The 21,226-nt window shown below is 39.3% G+C and overlaps 1 protein-coding gene across 1 annotated transcript in view; it reads right to left on the bottom strand.

Annotated features, from left to right (window-relative positions):
- The window catches only part of LOC121367953 (histidine ammonia-lyase-like), a 35,088-nt gene extending 22,457 nt beyond the window's left edge, over positions 1-12,631 (bottom strand). Inside the window, exon 1 of the transcript XR_005957457.1 lies at positions 12,538-12,631. The gene's annotated coding sequence lies outside the window, so the exon portion shown is untranslated. The remainder of the gene's footprint in view (positions 1-12,537) is intronic.
- Positions 12,632-21,226: the final 8,595 nt, after the last annotated feature.

Here is a 21,226-nt window from a genome sequence, read left to right as displayed (position 1 = left end):
TACGAAAGAGAAGAACGTGCGTTAGATAGAGAGAGAGAGAGAAGAGAGAGATAGCGAGATAGAGAGAGAGAGAGAGAAAAAGAAGATAGAGAAAGAGAAAAAGAAGATAGAGATAGAGAAAAAGAAGATAGAGAGAGAGAGAGAGAGAGAGAGAGAGAGAGAGAGAGAGAGAGAGAGAGAGAGAGAGAGAGAGAGAGAGAGAGAGAAGAGAGGGAGAGAGAAGAGAGGGAGAGAGAAGATAGAGGTAGGGATAGAGAAGAGAGAGAGAGAGGGATAGAGAGAGAGAGAGAGAAAGAGAAGAGAGATAGACATAGAGATAGAGAAAGAGAGAGAGAGAGAGAGAGAGAGAGAGAGAGAGAGAGAGAGAGAGAGAGAGAGAGAGAGAGAGAGAGAGAGAGAGAGAGAGAGAGAGAGAGAAAGAGAAGAGAGGGATAGAGAATTCCAGTTAGAAAAATTAAAAGTGGAACATGAGTTAAAGTTGAATACTGAAGAAGTTAGACGTGAGGCAGGAAATGGTTTTAACATGTCGGAGGCTTATAGATCAGTGCCTGTATTTGATGACCAGGAGGAAGATATGTTCTTCCAATTTTATGATCGGGCGGCTAAGCAGCTAAATTGGCCGAAGTCTAAGTGGACATTGTTAGCCGTGTCTAAGTTTAAGGGGAAGGCTAGTGTAGCTTATAATTCAATGAGTGATGAGCGAGCAAGTCAGTACGACCTAGTTAAGGCGGCAGTGTTGAGGGCGTATGAAATGCGACCGGAGGATTATCGTTTATGGTATAGCGAGTTGAGAAAAACGCAGGGTCAGTCTTATAGTGAGTTTGTGGCTAAGAAGGCAGGGATGTTTGATAAATGGGTGGTGTCTCATCAGGTAGAGTCATATACCGAGTTACGGGAGTTGTTGATCTTACAGGACATTAAAAATGGATTACCAGTTAGCTTACGTATTCATTTAGAGGATCGTGATGTCAAAAAGATAGAGGAGGCAGGCATAGTGGCAGATGATTACGTGTTAATACACAAAGCTCAGGCAGTACAGGGTAGCTCCTTACAACAGGGTGATAAGAAGAAATTTCAGCCAGGTTTTTCCCGGGAAAGTAGCTATCGGGGAGAGTCATCTAGTTGGTCAGCTAGTCAGGCAAGGAATGTACCTGGTGGGCAAAGTAAGGATAGGTCTGCATTATCAGCCAATGCACGAACTTTTCGTCCACATTGCAGTTACTGTAAAAAGGATAACCATCTTGTCGGGGACTGTTTTAAAAGGAAACGCGATAATGCGCACGTGGTCGGGTTAGTGAGGTCAGCTCCGTTAGCGAGAGAGTTAATGGTTAGTCCCATGGCAGAGAAAGTAAACCCGTATGTGTCCACTGGTATGGTTTGTGATGTGAAACAAGAATTGAGTCCTAAGGCAATATCAGTCTATAGAGATACCGGGTGTAGTCAGAGTCTGATCACGCAAAAGTGTTTAGCTGGTATTGAACATTCAGATACAGGACGTAGTTTGGCTTTAACCTCGGTTACTGGAGAAAATATGGTTGTCAGGTTACATAAGGTTTTCTTGTGTTCGAAGTTTGTGACGGGACCAGTCGTTATGGGTGTTGTGAAGGACTTGCCTGTTGAAAACATAGGAGTTTTGTTGGGTAATGATTTGACTAGTCATTGTTGTCAGCCGAAATGTGACCAATTGTTAATTAAAGACAGCCCTTTACCCATAGAAGAGTGTGAGGTTGATGAGATTAGTTATCCTGCGTGTGTAAAGACTAGGGTTATGGCCAGTAGGTTAGCACGGGACCCAGAGGATATTTGTGATTTGTCTGATACGTGTGTGAGCCATGAATTTGGAGTGGATGAGGTTATCAGTAAAATGGTAGATAAGTCAACTGAGGAATTGAATATGGTGGAACCTGTTGATCTCCCGCAGAGGGTAAATGAACCAGTTGTGTTTGATAGAGGGAACATACCTTGTATTAGACGAGAGTTAATTCTAGAGCAGGGGGCTGATCCAAATTTGTTGGCAGCTCGCACTACATTGTTAACTGAGAGAGTATTAATGAATAAGAGAGTTAGAGATAGGAGGTTGCCGGCGACCGAACTAGCTAGGAAGCAACTGAGCCATGCTCAAAGCAAAATAAAATCAGAGTTTGATAGGAAGACTAGGAGTCGGGAATTTAAACCAGGGGATAAGGTGCTGCTGTACCTTCCCATTAAACGGGGTTCATTGCAGAACAGGTATTTCGGGCCCTATGTTGTGCGCAAACGGGTTAATGAGACAGGGTATGTGATAAACACTCCTGATAGGGTTAGAAAAAGTAGGTATTGTCACATCAATTTACTAAAAGGTTATTTTGACAGACTGCCGATAGTTCCAGTGCTACCTGTCCAAATTGAGTAACACTCAATTTCCTGTGATGACGTTAAGATTGCGGAGATCAAGTTGGCCAACGGCCAGATTCTAGCAGACTTGAGCCCCCAACGAGCAAGGTTGACTACGCTGATACAAGACAATATTTCCATTTGTCAGGACCTTCCAACGGTTACCAATACCTTAAGCCAGGATGTGCGCGTGGAACCCAACGCTACACCGATTCGACAGCATGCCTATCGGAGAAAACCTGGAAAACGTGCGACACTGAAAAAGAAGGAAACGAAGTTCCAGTGGTCAGAAGAATGCGAGAAGTCATTCAACCGTCTCAAGCAGATGCGCTCCTCGTCTCCCGTGATGGCAGCACCAGACTACCGAATGCCGTTCAAGCTAGCTGTGGATGCCAGTGACGTGGGAGCTGGAGCTGTGCTGTTCCAGGAAGACGAAAATGGACTGGACCATCCTGTAAGTTTCTTCTCCAGAAAGTTTGACAAACACCAGGTGAACTATTCCACTATAGAGAAGGAAGCTTTGGCCATGGTACAAGCTCTGAAGCATTTCCAGATCTACGTGAAATCGGCAGTGCATCAAGTGGTGGTCTTTACTGATCATAATCCGCTTACCTTCATTCACAGAATGAAAGCCACCAACCAGAGAGTTTTGAGGTGGAGTCTTCTTTTGCAAGAATGCCCAATTACCATTGAACATATCAAGGGCACATCCAATGTAATCGCTGATGCCCTGTCCCGAAGTTGAACGTTATGATAATGTGTTGACATTCTTGATTTCTGTTTTGTTTTTATATATTTTATTTGTATACCAGGGACTCAGAGACTCAGTGTGATTACTGGTAGTCACCTTATTATTACATGTGTTATAAATGCCCGGATGCGTCGGTTAACGCACTTTTTGTTTTAATGTAGTATATTTCCCTATTCCTAGAGTAGAGGAAATATCCTTTTTGAGGTGGGGGTGTGTGACGGTACATGCTCTTAATTTCTTTTCGCCTGTGGCGATATTAATTGTTTTAGAAGGCCGTGTGCAGTTCCAAATTGCACTTAGCCAGGTGGGCAACTTGTTACGTAATACCTTTGCGCGACGGTCGTCGAGCTGTACGCCTAATACACACCCAGAGCAGGTGACTTTAAATATTTTAATACTGTATTATACCAATATTATTTAGACAGTGTCTTCGGTCATCTGACGAAGTAAATCGTAGTCTTACTGTTCTATATTTATACGAGTATTTGGTAATATAAAGCTTAGCCAGTCATCCTAGAAGACCTAGGTAAACTGTAGGTTATTGTCTTTATTGTGATAGGTACCAGTATTAATTCTGTGTTACAAGGTTACTGAATGAGTAGTTAAGGGTTAATTAAAAATTAACCCGTTAGGAATAGAGCTGTAATTCCTTTATTAATTAAGTTCCCCTGGAAACGTTCTCAATTATCACACGTTATTGAACGAGTAGTAAGGGTTAATTAAAAATTAACCAGTTAGGAATAGTGTTGTAATTCCTTTATTAATTAAGTTCCCCTGGAAGCGTTCTTCAGTTATCACACGTGTGGGTGTTGTGACACGTTGAAGTGATTAGCATATTGTGTAAACTAGACACCTAGAGATTAACTAATTAAGTGATCAGTTCTGGGTTGTTATTATTTGTTGTTGTTAATTGACTACTGTGGCAGTACATTTGTCAGCGTAGGTTAATACAGATTCCAAAGTGTATTGTGTTTTTGTTGTGTTTTCTAGTGAACTAAACGTGCTATAATAATATATACTTTATATAAGATCTTATCTCTGATCATACCTAGACGAGCCAACGCGGCTATATACTGCCTGTTACAGAGAGATCTAATAGATATACAGTTAGGAGAGATATTTGGACAATCGTGTTTTATTCAGTTACGGGTATTATAGAATCCCCGTGACAAAAACAAACAAACTTCTTCTATTATTATTATTATTATTATTATTATTATTATAGCATGACGGCGTTCTGGTTGTTTATATTTCATGTACAATTCTATACTAAAACCACAATAATGATGATTATCTTAAAACTATAAATGAAAAGTTATAATATTGTTTCTACTTCTGTTAACAAAACATGTAACCCAATTTAGTGCATTTTATTTGTGAAGTAGGACTGCAGTATTTTTATTAATAATTTATATTCCTTTTAGATCTTTAAAAAATATTCTTAAATTAATAAATTATAAGTAAAAATATTTTATCAGTTTTTAGGTGGATATAAATGTTTTGACACCTTTTATTAAAGCGATATACTCAACAACAAAATATTAACATTACATGTGATCTAAAACATGTTAAAGTTCATAACCTGACTATTTTCATTAAGTCTTGTATAAAATATAATGCGTTTTCAGTATAATGTTTATATAATATACGTTTGTGATCTTTAATTTTATAACTATTAAACTATCTATTCGTGCTCATAATTTCGTCATTATTTTCCAATTTCTTTTTGTTGAATCTTTATTCAACTATGTAAGATATTTTTCCAAATAAGGTTCTTTTTGGGTTTGTTTTTTGTGGGGGTTTTGTGGGGGTTTTTTTTTTGGGGGGGGGGGGAGGGGGTTGGTATCAATAAAATAGTCTCCTAATTTCAACCTATCCTCTGTCTTTAATTTTGTTACTGCCTGGTTTAAATTTCGAATTTGAAAAAACATGTTTTTTTAACTATGTAGCTTTTAATGCGATAACTTGTCATGCCATTATCTACGTTAGTGCCACCTTTCCGAAAGTTACCCCCTCGATATTTTACCATCTGTATGGTCTAAATACATAATCTGAAGCTGTCAAAGTGTACACAAAACCCCTCTCAACAAGTGGCCTATTATGGAATCACCCACTAGTTTACCAAATGCTGATTCAACTCTGCGTGGATAATGGTTTTGTCATGCAGATTTGGACACGTTACTGCAAACGAAATGGCGCGTAACATGTTAGAACACGATCATTTGTCTGGTATAGTGAGATTTCTGTTGTAACTATACCACGTATATTATTTATTGATACAATGTGTTTTATCTTTACAATAAATATATATTACACACCTTGGCGTTTTACAATAAGCATTCATGAAGTCAAATAATCAAATGAATACTGTTTTTCTAATCTTATTAAAATTTGAACATATCACGTCTATATAAGTATTCCAGAAGATTTTCCTTTTTAATACCACGCCAGTGGTGTCGTTATACAAAACAAACTGTTTTCGTATAATTAGAAGACGTACCTGTTTTTCTGGACTTTTTGCTATCTCTCTCTTAAATTGAGGAATAAAAGGACCTTCTTCTCTGACAAAGATTCTCTCTCTCTCTCTCTCTCTCTCTCTCTCTCTCTCTCTCTCTCTCTCTCTCTCTCTCTCTCTCTCTCTCTCTCTCTCTCTCTCTCTCTCTCTCTCACACACACACACACACACAGACACACACACACACACGCACTCACGTAATTGGGCAAATAAGGATTAATAAAAATAGCATTTAAAAAAGAAACGAGTATTCACTTATACTAATTATTGTTATTAATTAGAAAATGTTTTCCTTGCACAGTTGATCATTCAAAAATGTCAGTTGCATATTGATCTTAAATAAATTAAATCATTTTGTACCGGTTATCTTCATACATCTAGATATTTTAAAATGTGAACTATTTATGAATTCCGGGTATGCTGTTGGTCTCCATTGTAACAGAACCAGTTGCATCCTCTATTTTCATTAAAATGTTATGTAGAAGACATTATTATTATTGTTGTTGTTGTTGTTGCTGTTATTATTATTAGGTTCGAGACGTAGCAAACTGGTAAAGCGCTCGCTTGATGCGCGGTCGGTTTGGGATCGATCCCCGTTAGTTGGCCCATTGGGCTATTTCTCGTTCCAGCCAGTGAACCACGACTGTCATATCAAAGGCCGTGGTATGCACTATCATGTATGTGTGATGGTGCATATAAAAGATCCCTTGCTACTAATGAAAACAAAATAAAGCGGGTTTCTTGTCTAAGACTATATGTCAAAATTACCAAATGTTTGACATCCAATAGCCGATGATTAATAAATCAATGTGATTTAGTGATATCGTTAAACAAAACAAACAAACTTCTTCTATTATTATTATTATTATTATTATTATTATTATTATTATTATCATTATTATTATTATTATTATTATTATCATTATTATTATTATTATAGCATGACGGCGTTCTTTTTACAGCCAAATGTTTACAATACAAAATAATACAACTGTATTTGCATTTGAAAATAATTATTTTTATATATTACTAAAGCCGCTGCTTATGAAAATATACCATTTCATGCTTACGAAACAAAAGAGTCCATTTTTGTTGTAAATCTTTGTAGATCGTATAACGTATGTGTAATCTGACTCATGAATGGAAACATTATATGAATGAAAGTGAAGTTCCGGCCATTGCCCAACCAAACGTCTTCATTTTTAAGCCAGGCAATCAATGGCTGTAGAAGCAATCTGCACACTGTGCAGAGATCGAAAAAATATTACCCCGTATATTTGAGCCCAGATGGGTAATATATATATATATATATATATATATATATATATATATATATATATATATATATATACATATGCACACACACACACACACACACACACACACACACACACACACACACACGCAGACTAATGGTAAACTGACATTCTTACATTCCGGAAGTGCGATGCTCGACATCACATTTTTACCTTGGCCTTATGTAAAAACTACTGGAGATGTCAACTTGCAATTTTAGCCAATAACGGACAACATCCATGGTTTTAATCATGTAAATTTATACCTCTAGTAGTTGTAACTGATTAAAACAGTGATATTTCTATGCATTCAGTAACAATTAGACCGGCCTCGGTGGCATCGTGGTAGGCCATCGGTCTACAGGCTGGTAGGTATTGGGTTCGGATCCCAGTCGCGGCATGGGATTTTTAATCCAGATACCCTGAGTGAGTGCTCCGCAAGGCTCAATGGGTAGGTGTAAACCACTTGCACCGACCAGTGATCCATAACTGGTTCAACAAAGGCCATGGTTTGTGCTATCCTACCTATGGGAAGCGCAAATAAAAGATCACTTGCTGCTAATCGAAAGAGTAGCCCATGTAGTGGCGACAGCGGGTTTCCTCTCAAAATCTGTGTGGTCCTTAACCATATGTCTGACGCCATATAACCGTAAAATAATGTGTTGAGTGCGTCGTTAAATGAAACATTTCTTTCTTTCTTTCAGTAACAATTAGATCGAGGCCGAGAATACCGAAGTCTGAAGTCACCGCTAACTAGTTATATATCTATCACAGTGTATGAACGGAACTGTATAGTTTGTGGAAGTTGTGATTATGTATAGCTTTATTGCAATTTGTATAATGTGTTATAGATATGTCGAGTGCGTCGTTAAATAAACCATTTCCTTCCTTCCTTCCTTCCTTCATGTGCTATAGCGAAACAATTAATGATAGAACTGGTTTGTTATTGTAACGATATACCATTCTGGGGCGTAACCAGAGAGGAAAACACGCCGAGGAAAACCCAAACCTGTAAAATAAATATCAGTGTCATGGGAATAATGAAATAAATCTGGGGAATTGCTGGCTACGCCATTGCCATTTATAGTTTGAAAATAATATTTTCACACTTCTTTTAGTCAATATTGTGTGCAGATCAGTACGGAAAATGGTAAAATGTTATATACTGACCCACGATAAAGTATTATTAAAATCAATATTTTAGTAAATTGGTGCTTATATCCGTTACGTTTGTATTTATAAATATATAATCTTATAACTGCGTGATATAAAACGTATCTTATAATTCCAAATATAACAAATAACCAAGAATTAAATGTACATAATAGTTTCCCATCTCATCTTCACTCTGAGGTAAAGCGCTCGCTTGATGCGCGATCGGTCGACCCCTCCGTTGGGTCCATTGGGCTATTTCTCGTTCTAGCCAGTGCACCACGACTGGTATATCAAAGGCCATCGTAGATGTTACGAGATTCCGTCTGTAGGGTGGTGCATATAAAATATCTCTTGCTACTACTGGGAAAATGTAGCGTGTTTCCTCTTTAAGAAATTACCATATGTTTGACATCTGATAGCCGATTACTAATAAATTAATATGCTCTAGTGGTTGCGTTAAACAAAACAAACCTTTTACTTTTCATCTTCACTGTATAGTTGCTTGCAAGATGACTGCATAGTCTCTTGTTATCTGTCACAGTTTATCCTGTATAGTCACTGCATAGATTTTGCTTTTGCTTTGTCAACTGAATAAAATATTTCAATCACTTAATTTAATTAAAGGGACATTCCTGAGTTTGCTGCAATTTTTAAGACGTTATCAACTAACAGAGACTTTTTAACGAGTGTAATTACATATCAAATATATTTTTCTGCACACAATATTAGTGGTTGTATATTAAACGTGTTACTGATCGTTCTAATATTTGTACTAGGTTAAATTTCATTATATTTCCTAAAATATATTTGTTTCGTTCGTACGAAATTATCTGAAGACAAAAATCCAGTTTGGGCTACTTACAAATATTAAGACGACCAGAAAAAAAGAAAAAAAAATTAATATGTAAGTTTAATCGTAGAAATATTTTATAAGTCGGAAACATCTTACAATGCAGCAAACTTAGGAATGTCCCTTTAAAACAATTTATAATTTGGAACGTAAAGAACAACACTTAAATTTACTAATACTGTCGATTATAACATTATAAGACTGAACTAAACTTATTCTACTCAAAACAAGTTAAGGGTCATAGAATGTCTTGCCAGTTTTACCATACAGTACTTTCATTAGTACAAAATGCATAGCGAAACTGTTTAATCAATCCCATGTACCAAAATCATGGAAATCAGCACTCAAGACACGTCAGCAAAATGTTAGACCACTTGTGAGTAGCCAGGGGTCAAAACCCAAAGTCCCACACCACACCACCATTTCAATAACGAGAGAAGCAACCTCTCGCTCGTATACGGCCAACACTGTGTCGTTGCATACTGTCGATCTGACCTCGAAAGAACTCCTGGGGTATAGCCTTTCACTCCGCCTGGAGGAATTGTCCCAGTTCTGGAACATCTGCTGGCTATGAGTGTCCTACTCGTCCCAAATATGTTCAATCGGTGACAAATCTGGGGAGAATGCTAGCCAATCCATTCGTTTGTTTGTTTTGTTGTTTAACAACACCACTAGAGCGAATTGATTAATTAATCATCGGCTATTGGATGTCAAACATTTAGTATTTCTGACTCGTAGTCATCAGAGGAAACCCGCTACATTTTTCCTAATGCAGCAAGTGATTTTTTATATGCACTTTCCTACAGACAGGAAATGACATACCACGGACTTTTACCAGCTTTGGTGTACTGGTTGGAACGAAAAAAAAACCTATCACTTGAATAGATCCACCGAGGTGATTAAATCCTGCGACGCAAGCACCTCAAGCGAGCACTCAACCGACTGACCTAAATCACGCACCGAACGTGATGCGTACCATGTCAGTGTGATCCGAGTACATGATCTTGAATATATTCTCACGAACTTTTAATCGACGGGTTTACGTCCATTTATAAACTGGCCATTTCAAAGTGTTCAGCTTTTATTTGCAAACAGAAATAGGTTTGTTGAACAGTCGTTAATCCGCTATAACCGTTAAAGAGCATATGTTAATTATTGGATGCATAATGTATGAATACAAAATATAAAGAGTGAATATAGAAATGTTATTATTATAAAAAGTAAAAACAAAAGTACGTAATACGTAACCCAAAAGAAACATTGCGGAGGTGGTTCAAAGAAGTCAAAATCGGTCATGGGAAATTGGAAGCATGCATGCGGGTTATAATGGGTTGGGCAGATATTGGAATGACCTCTAAAATTTCCATTCCTAAGTTGAAGTTACGTGACACTTTTGGGCGGGACGTAGCCTAGTAGTAAAGCGCTCGCCTGCTGCGTGGTCGGTCTAGGATCGATGCCCGTCTGTAGGCCCATTAGGCTATTTCTTGCTCTACCCAGTGCACCACTGTTGTATGTACTATCCTGTCTGTGGGATGGTGCATATAAAAGATCCCGTGCTGCTGATCGAAAAAGAGTAGCTCATGAAGTGGCAACAGCGGGTTTCCTCTCTATATATCTGTGTGGTCCATAGCCATATGTCTGACGCCATATTATCGTAAATAACGTGTTGAGTGCGTCTTTAAATAAAATATTTCCTTCCTTCCTTAAACTTAGATAAAGATATTAAAGGGACTGTTCTGAAATGGCTTTAATGTTTAAGATGTTGCCGATTAAATTAAACTTTTTAACAACTCTAATTGCAGATTAAATATATGTTCTGCATAAAGTTCTAATGGCTGTATATTAAATGTGTTTCTGGTATTTCTAGCGTTTGTAGGGGCGAGACGTAGCCCAGTAGTGAAGCGCTCGCTTCATGCGCGGTCGGTTTGAGATCGATCCCCGTCGGTGGGCCCATTGAGCTTCAGCCAGTGCACCACGACTGTGTTTTATTGGTGGTCTGACCACAACGCTTATGTTTTATTGGTGGTCTGGCCACAACGCTTATGTTTTATTGGTGGTCTGGCCACAACGCTTATGTTTTATTGGTGGTCTGGCCACAACTCTTATGTTTTATTGGTGGTCTGACACAACTCTTGTGTTTTATTGGTGGTCTGACCAAAACCCTTGTGTTTTATTGGTGGTCTGAGCACAACGCTTGTGTTTTATTGGTGGTCTGACCACAAGGCTTATGTTTTATTGGTGATCTGGCCACAACGCTTGTGTTTTATTGGTGGTCTGACCACAGCACTTGTGTTGTATGGGTGGTCTGACCACAACGCTTATGTTTTATTGGTGATCTGATCACAATGCTTGTGTTTTATTGGTAATCTAAAGTTTGTTTTGTTTACTGGAGCACATTGATTAATTAATCTTCGACTATTGGTTATCAAACGTGGTAATTCTGACATGTAGTCATCAGAGGAAACCCGCTACACTGTTCCTAATGCAGCAAGGGATTTTGTATATGCACTTTCCCACAGACAGGACAGCACATACCACGGCCTTTGATATACCAGTCGTGGTGCATTGGCTGGAACGAGAAATAGCCCAATGGGTCCACTGACGGGGATCGATCCTAGACCGACTGCGCATCAGGAGAACGCTTTACCACTGGGCTACGTCCCGCCTCTATTGGTAATCTGGCCACAACACTTGTGTTTTATTCGTGGTCTCACCACAACGCTTGTGTTTTATTGGTGGTCTGACCACAACGCTTGTATTTTATTGGTGGTTTGACCACAACGTTTGTGTTTTATTGGTGGTCTGGCTACAACACTTGCGTTTTATTGGTGGTCATATTGTTATTAACAACTCCATCTATTTTACGTTTACATTTAATCTAAAAAGAATAATGATAAATAAAATCGCTTGATTAATCCAAAATATTTACAAAAAGACTATCGACTTTTCAAAATTTAGATGGACTTTTTTTATAATATGTTAACAAGTAAAACTGATGGGTGTGATTGCATTGTGCAATTATACAAGGGGTTGGAATATTCTAAAACAATGGTAAAATGAATTGTTATCAAATTGCTTTTCTCTTCTTTTTTAATCGAATGTGTTAATTTCTAAAATTAATTTAACAGAATCTAATATAAATTGTTAACAAAAAGCTTTTCTTTCTATTTTCTAATCCATTTGTGGGGTGGGGGTGGGGGTTTACGCCCTTTGAAATATTATTATTTTTAATTAAAATAAATAATTAATAATAATACAAAGTGACAATTTGTGGAATGAATGAATGAATGAATGTTTAACGACACCCCAGCACGAAAAATTCATCGGCTATTGGGTGTCAAACTATGGTAATGCAAACAAATAAAGTGATGATCAACTTCAATACAAAAATTCAAAATTTAAATAAAAACAGTGCAAAGAACTGTGCAAAAGTACAAATATTACAGATAGATACTGACTTTTACTCAAAACTTCAATTTTGTGCTGTATTGGCCATTCTCAAAGAGAATGTTACACTCCTGCACCACGGTGAGGTTACAGCACGCGCAGGGGCAATTTGTGGAAGTAAACACAGCCTCTTCAATAAATAGTGACTCACCTATTTAACAGGTGTGCTTCGCTGCTAGAAACATTTGGCAATTGCGTTGTTACACTGCTAAAGTTCAGATATTTCTGTGTACTTCCATTTTTAGCACTGACTAAAGCAGAGGTCGTGAGAATTACATGAGTCATGTGCCTGTTAAAAGAAGTTTGCCTTAATACTAATTTTATTCATGTTATTCGGGAACGTAGAATTGCCAGTGCTAAAAGGGAAGAAAGAAGGAAAGAAAAAAAGAAAGAATGTATGAAATAAAGAAAGGAAGGGGGGAAAAAGTTTAAAGGATGAATGAAAGGAAGAAAGAAAGAAAGAAAGAAATAAAGACATAGAAAGAAAAGTTTTTATTTAACGGCGCACTCAGCATATTTTTTATTGCGTACTTGAATGCGGTTTTTCGGCGGGACGTAGCCCAGTGTTAAAGCGCTCGCTTGATGCGCGGTCGGTCTAGGATCGATTCCCGTCGGTGGGCTCATTGGGCTATTTCTCGTTCCAGCCAGTGCACCATGACTGGTATATCAAAGGCCGTGGTATGTTCCATCCTGTCTGTGGGATGGTGCATATAAAAGATCCCTTGCTACTAATGGAAAATGTACCAGATTTTCTTTCTAAGACTATATGTCAAAATTAAAGGGATATTTAAATGCACCATCCCGCAGACAGAGTAGCACATACCACGGCTTTTGGTATAACCGTCGTGGAACGAGAACTAGCCAGATGGGCCCATCGATGGGACTTCACCCCAGACCAACCGCGCACCAAGCGAGTGCTTACCACTGGGCTACGACTCTCCTCCTACTATTAGTAACAGTTTACTGGCAGTCTGGTACAATAACACTCAGTGCAATTACAACGTATCACCGTCGTCACCTTAAGGTTCAAGCATCCTGTGCTGGGCACATACCTGTACCTCGTTCATCTGGACTCTAATCAAAGAAAGGGGTTAATGGTTACTTGTCAGTGGTTGGTGAGAGAGAAGCCCGTGTAGAAATATAGCCTCACAGCATGTTAAAATTTGCTCTAAGTGGAAGTCGGTACCTGGATGCGAACGCATTACCTTCCGTGCGTAAGATCGGTGCCTTTATCAATACCCTACGGCGTGGAAGTATTCAAGTAATGGTTAAGGACCACATATATAATGAAAGAAAGGCATTTAAATACTCTCCGAAGTGGTCAGACTAAGTCCGCAGCTAAAAGCTGATGGGAATGGTAGGTGTGTGACACGGATAGCCACAAAAGACAAGCACCTGTTGCGGTTAGAAAGACAAGGACTGTGGTGTGGAGGTGGACAATGAAATAAGTTGAAAGATAGGAGAAGTTGCCAGATCTGAAAGAAATGAGATGGAATTCAAAGGAGAGAAAGAAAAGGGATAGAATAAAAAAACATTTTAGAGACATCTATGGACTACTCTTTTTGATTAGCAAAACTGGATGTTTTCTATGTAGCACGCCACACAGAGCATAGTACGAGTCATGAGGGCGGGACCTAGCCCAGTGGTAATGCGTCCGCCTGATGCGCGGTTGGTTTAGTCTCGATTCTCGTGGGTGAGCCTATTGGACTATTTCTCCTTCTAGCCAATACACTGTGACTGATATACCAAAAGCTGTGGCATGTACTACCCTGTCTGTGGGATGGTGCATCAAAAAGATCCCTTGGAAAAGGTAGCGGGTTTCCACTCAGAAACTATAATATTTCAAAATTACCAAATGGTTGATATCCAACAGTCGATGATTAATAAATCAATGCGCAATCTACTTAAAATTAGCTCCACTATTACATGTGGATCTAACAGCAGCCCGTTGGAGCTCATGTCCAGTTGACCTTTCATTCGACCAATCAAAACCTTACTTGCAAAATCATGCCAGTGATTTGAAAAGAATTTGAAAACATTCGGGATTATGCCGACGGTATACGAAATGATTCGGGTGAATTACGAATTACGAAGTATGTCGAAAACTAATTTAATATAAAATGTTATATAAAATTCGTTTCAAGACGAAACACTTCTAAGCTAACTTGCGATAAGAACAGACGTCTCGCCATGTACTCTCGAGTTAACACCCACCACCAACCGCCCCCAGCCCAGCCTGAGTCGAGGAAACCAGCTACGCCGGAACCGTCGACCACCGAGAGGGACAGACTCAACACCGCGGTGTGTGAGACGCCCCGTAAAGGCCCTCTGTCACGGGGATCCTATAATACCCGTAACTGAATGAAACACACGATTATCCAAATCTCTCTCCTAACTGTATATCTATTAGATCTCTCTGTAACGGGCAGTTATACCCGCGTGGCTCGTCTAGGTATGATCAGAGATAAGATCTTATATAAAGTATATATAATATAGCCCGTTAGTTCACTAGAAAACACAACAAAAATACAATACACTTTGGAATCTGTATTAATCTACGCTGACAAATGTACTGCCGCAGTAGTTAATTAACAACAACAAATAGTAACAACCCAGAACTGATCACTTAATTAGTTAATTTCTAGGTGTCTAGTTTACACAATATTCTAATCACTACACCGTGACACAACACCCACACGTGTGATAATTGAGAAACACTTCCAGGGGAACTTAATTAATAAAGGAATTACAACTCTATTCCTAACTGGTTAATTTTTAATTAACCCTTAACTACTCATTCAGTAACCTTGTAATACAGAATTAATACTGGTACCTATCACAATAAAGACAATAACCTACAGTTTAGCTAGGTCCTCTAGGAGGACTGGATAAGCCTTATATATATTAGAACAGTGAGCCTACAGTTTACTGCGTCAGATGACCGGCAGCACCGTCTAAATAATATTGGTATAATACAGTATTAAAATATTTAAAGTCACATCAATCACATCAAGGTTATACAACAGAGCAGAAAATATATAATTACCAAGTCCAAACGGACGCGCTCCGTGGAAGCCTTCCAATATGTTTCTCCCCGATATCTCTAAAACCCTAGCTATTTATTATAAAATCCCAGACTGGTCCGGAGACAGCACGCGGAACCGAATCTTATGGTGTGTATATTTCCACAGTGACCAAGCGGTATTTTTTTCTTACAAGCCTAGACTGGTCGTCGCCTAGTTCGCCAGCAATACCCCGAACGTACCGAACTAGCGGAGGTATTACGTAACTACTGGCTGGGTGTGTATTAGGCACAGCTCGACCACGGTCGCGCGGAGGTATTACGTAACAAAGTGCCCACCTGCGCTTAAGTGCATATTGAGACTGCACACGGCCCTCTAAAACAATTCCGTCAGACCCTCCATCGCCGACCACTATGTGGCCCAGACAGAACTGGCCGGTATCCCCGGTACTGCCAGTCAACAAGCCACCGGCCCGATCAGCCGCCGTTGTGAAGAGGAAGGCCGTCACTCAGCCGAGCGACCAACCTGACATGGCCCGGCCTCCTCCAACACTCGCACCGTCCCCCTCCGACTCGGAAGCCGTCTGGAAAGTTCAGATCGGGAAAATCAGGTCTGGCTTCTTGAAGTTCGTGCAGGGGGACACCTCGGATCCGGCATCACTGATGGGCGGACTAGTGAAACCAGAACTAAAACAACTGCCTGATGGAAGCGCTTACGAGCTACACACCATTAAATCTACAGCCGGCAAGACGGGGTTGGTACTAACTCAGCGCCGAGGAGTCTACCGACAAGCGGTCCTGGTTAGAGAGATGGATAGCCACACCATCCACAGAATCGTCAAGTGTCATAAAAGGCGAAGTGTAATTGGTCGATATTTAAATTGTTATTTATAGATGAAATGTCACCTGGACATGGGAGTCCACGCAATGCTGTTAGATCCACTGGTGAGACCAGTAGAGCTAATTTTAATCAGATTGATCAATGCGCTACTGTTTGTTGGAGCGTATATTTTGTATACTAGTATAGCCAATACTTTTTAAAAATTAAAATTGAATTTGCTCAATGAAAACTTATTCATAAGCCGCTAATTTCGCACTAATAATTTTAATACTGTCACATGATCGCGAATACCGTTTTCGTGACCCATAACTAGATGATATGGCCGGTTATAAGCTGTGATTTTTTGCTTCAGTCAAAGAGTTAATTATAAGTGACATTTTATTACTGCCAATCGTTTATTGTGTTATTAATAAGAATAATAAATACTAGTGGTTCATTTTGTTATGATTGTCACCTTGCTTAGTGAACAGCGGATATGAGCGTGTGCTTTATTAGGCCTACTACAATTTTGTTATGATACTGAATTGCATTTATACTATTTGGTTGACCAAATTCCGAAAATTTGTCCGCGCAAGTAGTCTGCTGTTTGACTTTGGTTATTTCATGGTAGACAGCTTTTCAACTATTATATTGAAATTTACCTGGGAGAGCATGTAGTTTGCAAACGTGTATTTTGTTGACATTGAAGACCTTTTTGTGTCAATTGCGGCCCATGTAAAAGTAGTGCTTTTTGTGTAATAGGACAATAGGGGTTGTCCTTTTCAGGGTATGTTACCCTCAAAGTAGTCCATGAGCTGAGACCCCAAATGTGACCAATTGGTACCATCCGAGGGCACCGAACTTAACTTTGTTAAATGTTAATTTTCAGCCCTGCTGTTACACCGTTGTCGAACAGATACAAATAGCCACATCAAAACGTAGTAACCTGTTATTTAAAAAATAGTAATTTTAAGCTATACTTTATATTCTTTTTCTTTAAAAATAAACACGTTTAGGTGTGTCTGGAGGAAGATTTCCGTTATTGGTTTACACGTCGCTGCTATCTACGTCACTACTTGACAGTGTAATCATTCTTTGTAGGAAGCTACTTGTTTATTTGCTACTGTTGTTTTTTTTGTGTTGTTTTTTTGTGTCGGTTTTAGCGGGGGTGTTTATCGTTGTTGTTTTGTTGTTGTTTTTGTGTTGGGGGGGTGGGGGGATTGGGTTTGTTGGGTTTTTTTGTGGGTTTTTTTTTTTTGGGGGGGGTGGGGGTGGGGTTGTTTTGTTTGTTTGGGGGTTTTTTTCGGGGTTTTTTTAAATGTTTAATTCAAAAAAGTAATTTAAAAAAATGGATGTTTAAAAAATAAGCAACCAACCCACTGTCATGAGCAGAATTCATTTCTTATAGCCACTAACATGATAACACACAGTCATGTGCAAACCTTTTTCCTAGTGATTTGGTAACACATAGTAATGCCAAAGTTATCATGCTAGCAACGGAGGTGTACTCGGGCAGTAATGAAATTACACTTCGAATTATCGGAAAGGAGTTACTGGACGACAGGAAGAAAAGTTGCATGATATAGTCTGTTCTTTGCGGTATATGCCGGGTATCTCAGCGCTAGAGCCCTCACCTGATATGAGATAGGTTCTAGGATCGATCACCCTCCGAGAACCCGTCGTGTTTTACTCTCTCAACCAATGACTCTTCACTGACATTCCATTCCAATATTTATTTACATGCTCATATACCACAGGGGTTTCAAGCATGTCCATCCCGGGCCCGTCCTCTGGATAGCCAGTGAGCCGGTCCAGGACAGAAATATAGGGGGAGAATTTTAAACTTTACAGCCAAAATAATATATTATGGGACTTTAATTAATTTTAATGCGCATTCCAAATATAATAAAACTTAACGGTCTATATTTAAATTACATTAACCTAGTGGGGGAGGAAGGGGAGGTTGGTAGGAAAGGTTGGGTTCCCATCACAGGAAATATTTAGTAGTTGAAGGAGGTGCAGCACTGGTATTGGTAACCTTAGTGTGGCCAAGGAGCGGGGGGGGGGGGGGGGGGGGGGCAATTCCCCAGACAGACATAGCTCTCCCTACGGCCGAAACCGCCTACGCCTAAGCGTTCTAACCCCTAACTTCCGGTGGTATACCCCCCACACCCAACCATCCCCCCGCCGGCCCAACCGCGGTGCCCTCCACCCATGGTGCTCCTCGAAAGATGTGTTGTCCTTGCTGCTGCCATTAGTAGAGTGGCAGACCACTAGGAGAGTGGTATAGCAGATTGCTATTTAGTGAAAAAAGGAAAAAGGATTCTAGGAAAGTTTGCGTCTGGCCAATCAGCGGAGCAGAAACGTATCCTGGTTGATCATTTAGAGTCGAGGCGCCTCTCCGAGTCCTACGAGAAACAAAAGGTTACATCACTTACCAGACGCTGTCACCCTTTAATTTATAAAAACCGAAGGGAGGGCACAAGGCAAGGGAACAGCCAGAGCTCTCCAGACGGCATGGGTGCAGCGCACCTCCCCATTAAATTAAACATTTTTTATTAAATAAAATGGATAAAAATATAGTTAAAATAATAATGAACAGATTAAAAAACCGAGACGCTTGTAAACATTTATACAAATAATTTAAAACCAAAAACACCAAATATAAATTTACATATAAATATATTGTCTAGCCGGTGAGCGGGGAGCAAATTACTGCCAGGGTAAATACCCCCCCCCCCCCCCCCCAACCCCTTCTACTCACCCGAAGCTGACACATACACCATTCACAACATGCACATTAAAAGAAAATTACACAAATATGGTGTATGCCCATCACAAAAGTTTTAAGAGCCTTTACAATTAAAGTCGCAGTTCAAACATATATCACCTGCAGGCGCGACAAATCCACAGTCGAATAGTAGTTTGGTTAGCATTGAAAGAAAATTAATACTAAATAATTCAAACAAAATAAATTAAAAAACCAACCGGGGGAAAAATAAAGGCCTACCATCCAATGATAATACTCACAGACAGCATCCAACCCGCATTAACAAGTGTCCCTCGATGCTCAAAAATTAAAATAGGACAACACAAATCCATATTAATAAATGCTAAATTGTTAAGCAATAATCAAATTTTGGAATTACCCATTTACTTATAAACAATGGAGGTAACAACCAGACATCTTTATTTAGTTTATAAAAATTATAACCAGGCCGGCAACAGGGTCAAGGCAAGACGGACAACCCAAGGGGACATACCCTAACGGACCGAAGTGAATTATACAGGGGGAGTCCCAGACGGAACTTACCGAATGCTACCTTTGGGAGTCCCTATCAGCCCATCAACCGGACGCCGCAGGAGAATAAAACAACTAAGCAAATAAATTACAGTGAATAATAATTAAAAGAAAAGAAGGTACTCATATATCTATTTTAGTCTCAAATACAAAGGCAATCAGGAGCCTGTCTATAGTCTTTTTATGTTCAGCAGGCAGATTTAAAAGATTATGACTGCTGAACATTAAATTATTTTTATTACAAAATTGTACCAGTTTCTGTCTTTTTTGTAAATGCCTGGTGCATTCCAGCAGAAAATGCTTAACATCCTCAAGCTGGTTACACACCAGGCAATTAGGTGTGGGAGATTTTTTAATTTTAAATTTATTTCCATTTAGGCCATAACATACTCCCATTCTTAATCTAGAAATAATTTTTGTGGCCTTAATATTAAATGAAACTGGGTCAGGTCCTGCTGCCTTTGGTTTGATATGTGCATGCCACGCCCTGGTATGGTGGTCCCATTCGGACTGCCATAGACCTCCAAGGCGTGGCTCTAATATTGAGTTTACCTCACTGTAATTATAAGCGATTCTAATGCCTATGTTGGCGTCACGTAGGCTATTCTTGGCGTTAATGTCCGCTAACTCGTTTCCTGGGATACCAACATGTGCCGGTACCCATTCAAGTCTTACCATGGTTCCACCGGTGATAATATTATTATAACATTTAAACATTTTATTTATTATTTCCGGTCTTACACCACCACAGCCCATACCTGTTTTCCCAGTGGTGGGGTCCTTTGACCCATCAGTGTACACATGCACACTGTCTGGGTAAAAATGTTCCACCACTGCTTGAAAAATAATTTTCTTAAACATTGGGTTTTCATATTTTAAGATTTCATTTCTGATGTGGAAATTGACCACTGGGGGTTCGAACCTCCACGGGACATCCAACCTATCGCTGGTGGCATTCATGGTTAGTCCAAACACTCCAAAATCAGTGGTAAATTTATTAAGATAAGAAATAATGGATATGTCCTTGTCCCTGACAGTATTGATTTTTTGAGGTGCTAATTTGTTTATAGGAGAATCAGGCACCAGGTTCCTGACTTTATTTATATACCTAAAACCCTGCCTGATTCTCCTCAAGGTTAATGGCAATACTCCTAGCTCCACCATAATACTATCATATGGAGTACAGATAGCTCCCCCAATAATTATCTTGAGGGCCCTACCATATACTCCATCAAGCTTTTTTAAGCGAGTTGGTGAAGCAACCTGTGACGGTACATGCTCTTAATTATCTTTTCGCCTGTGGCGATGTTAATTGTTTTAGAGGGTCGTGTGCACTTGGTTACGTAATACCTCCGCGCGACCGTACACATCCAGCTAGGTGCGGAGGCCAGGTGGCGAGTAAATATCATTTCTGCTCTGTGTATAACCTTGATGTGATTGATGTGACTTTTAATATTTTAATACTGTATTATACCAATATTCTTTAGACAGTGTCTTCGGTCATCTGACGAAGTAAATCGTAGTCTTACTGTTCTATATTTTATACGATTATTTGGTAATATAAAGCTTAGCCAGTCATCCTAGAAGACCTAGGTAAACTGTAGGTTATTGTCTTTATTGTGATAGGTACCAGTATTAATTCTGTGTTACAAGGTTACTGAATGACTAGTTAGGGTTAATTAAAAATTAACCAGTTA

This window comes from Gigantopelta aegis, chromosome 3 (genome assembly GCF_016097555.1).
Source record: "Gigantopelta aegis isolate Gae_Host chromosome 3, Gae_host_genome, whole genome shotgun sequence".
Lineage (NCBI taxonomy): Eukaryota > Metazoa > Mollusca > Gastropoda > Neomphalida > Peltospiridae > Gigantopelta > Gigantopelta aegis.
The sequence above is the reverse complement of the archived record's forward strand: the minus strand, read 5'-3'. Positions and strand labels throughout refer to the sequence as shown.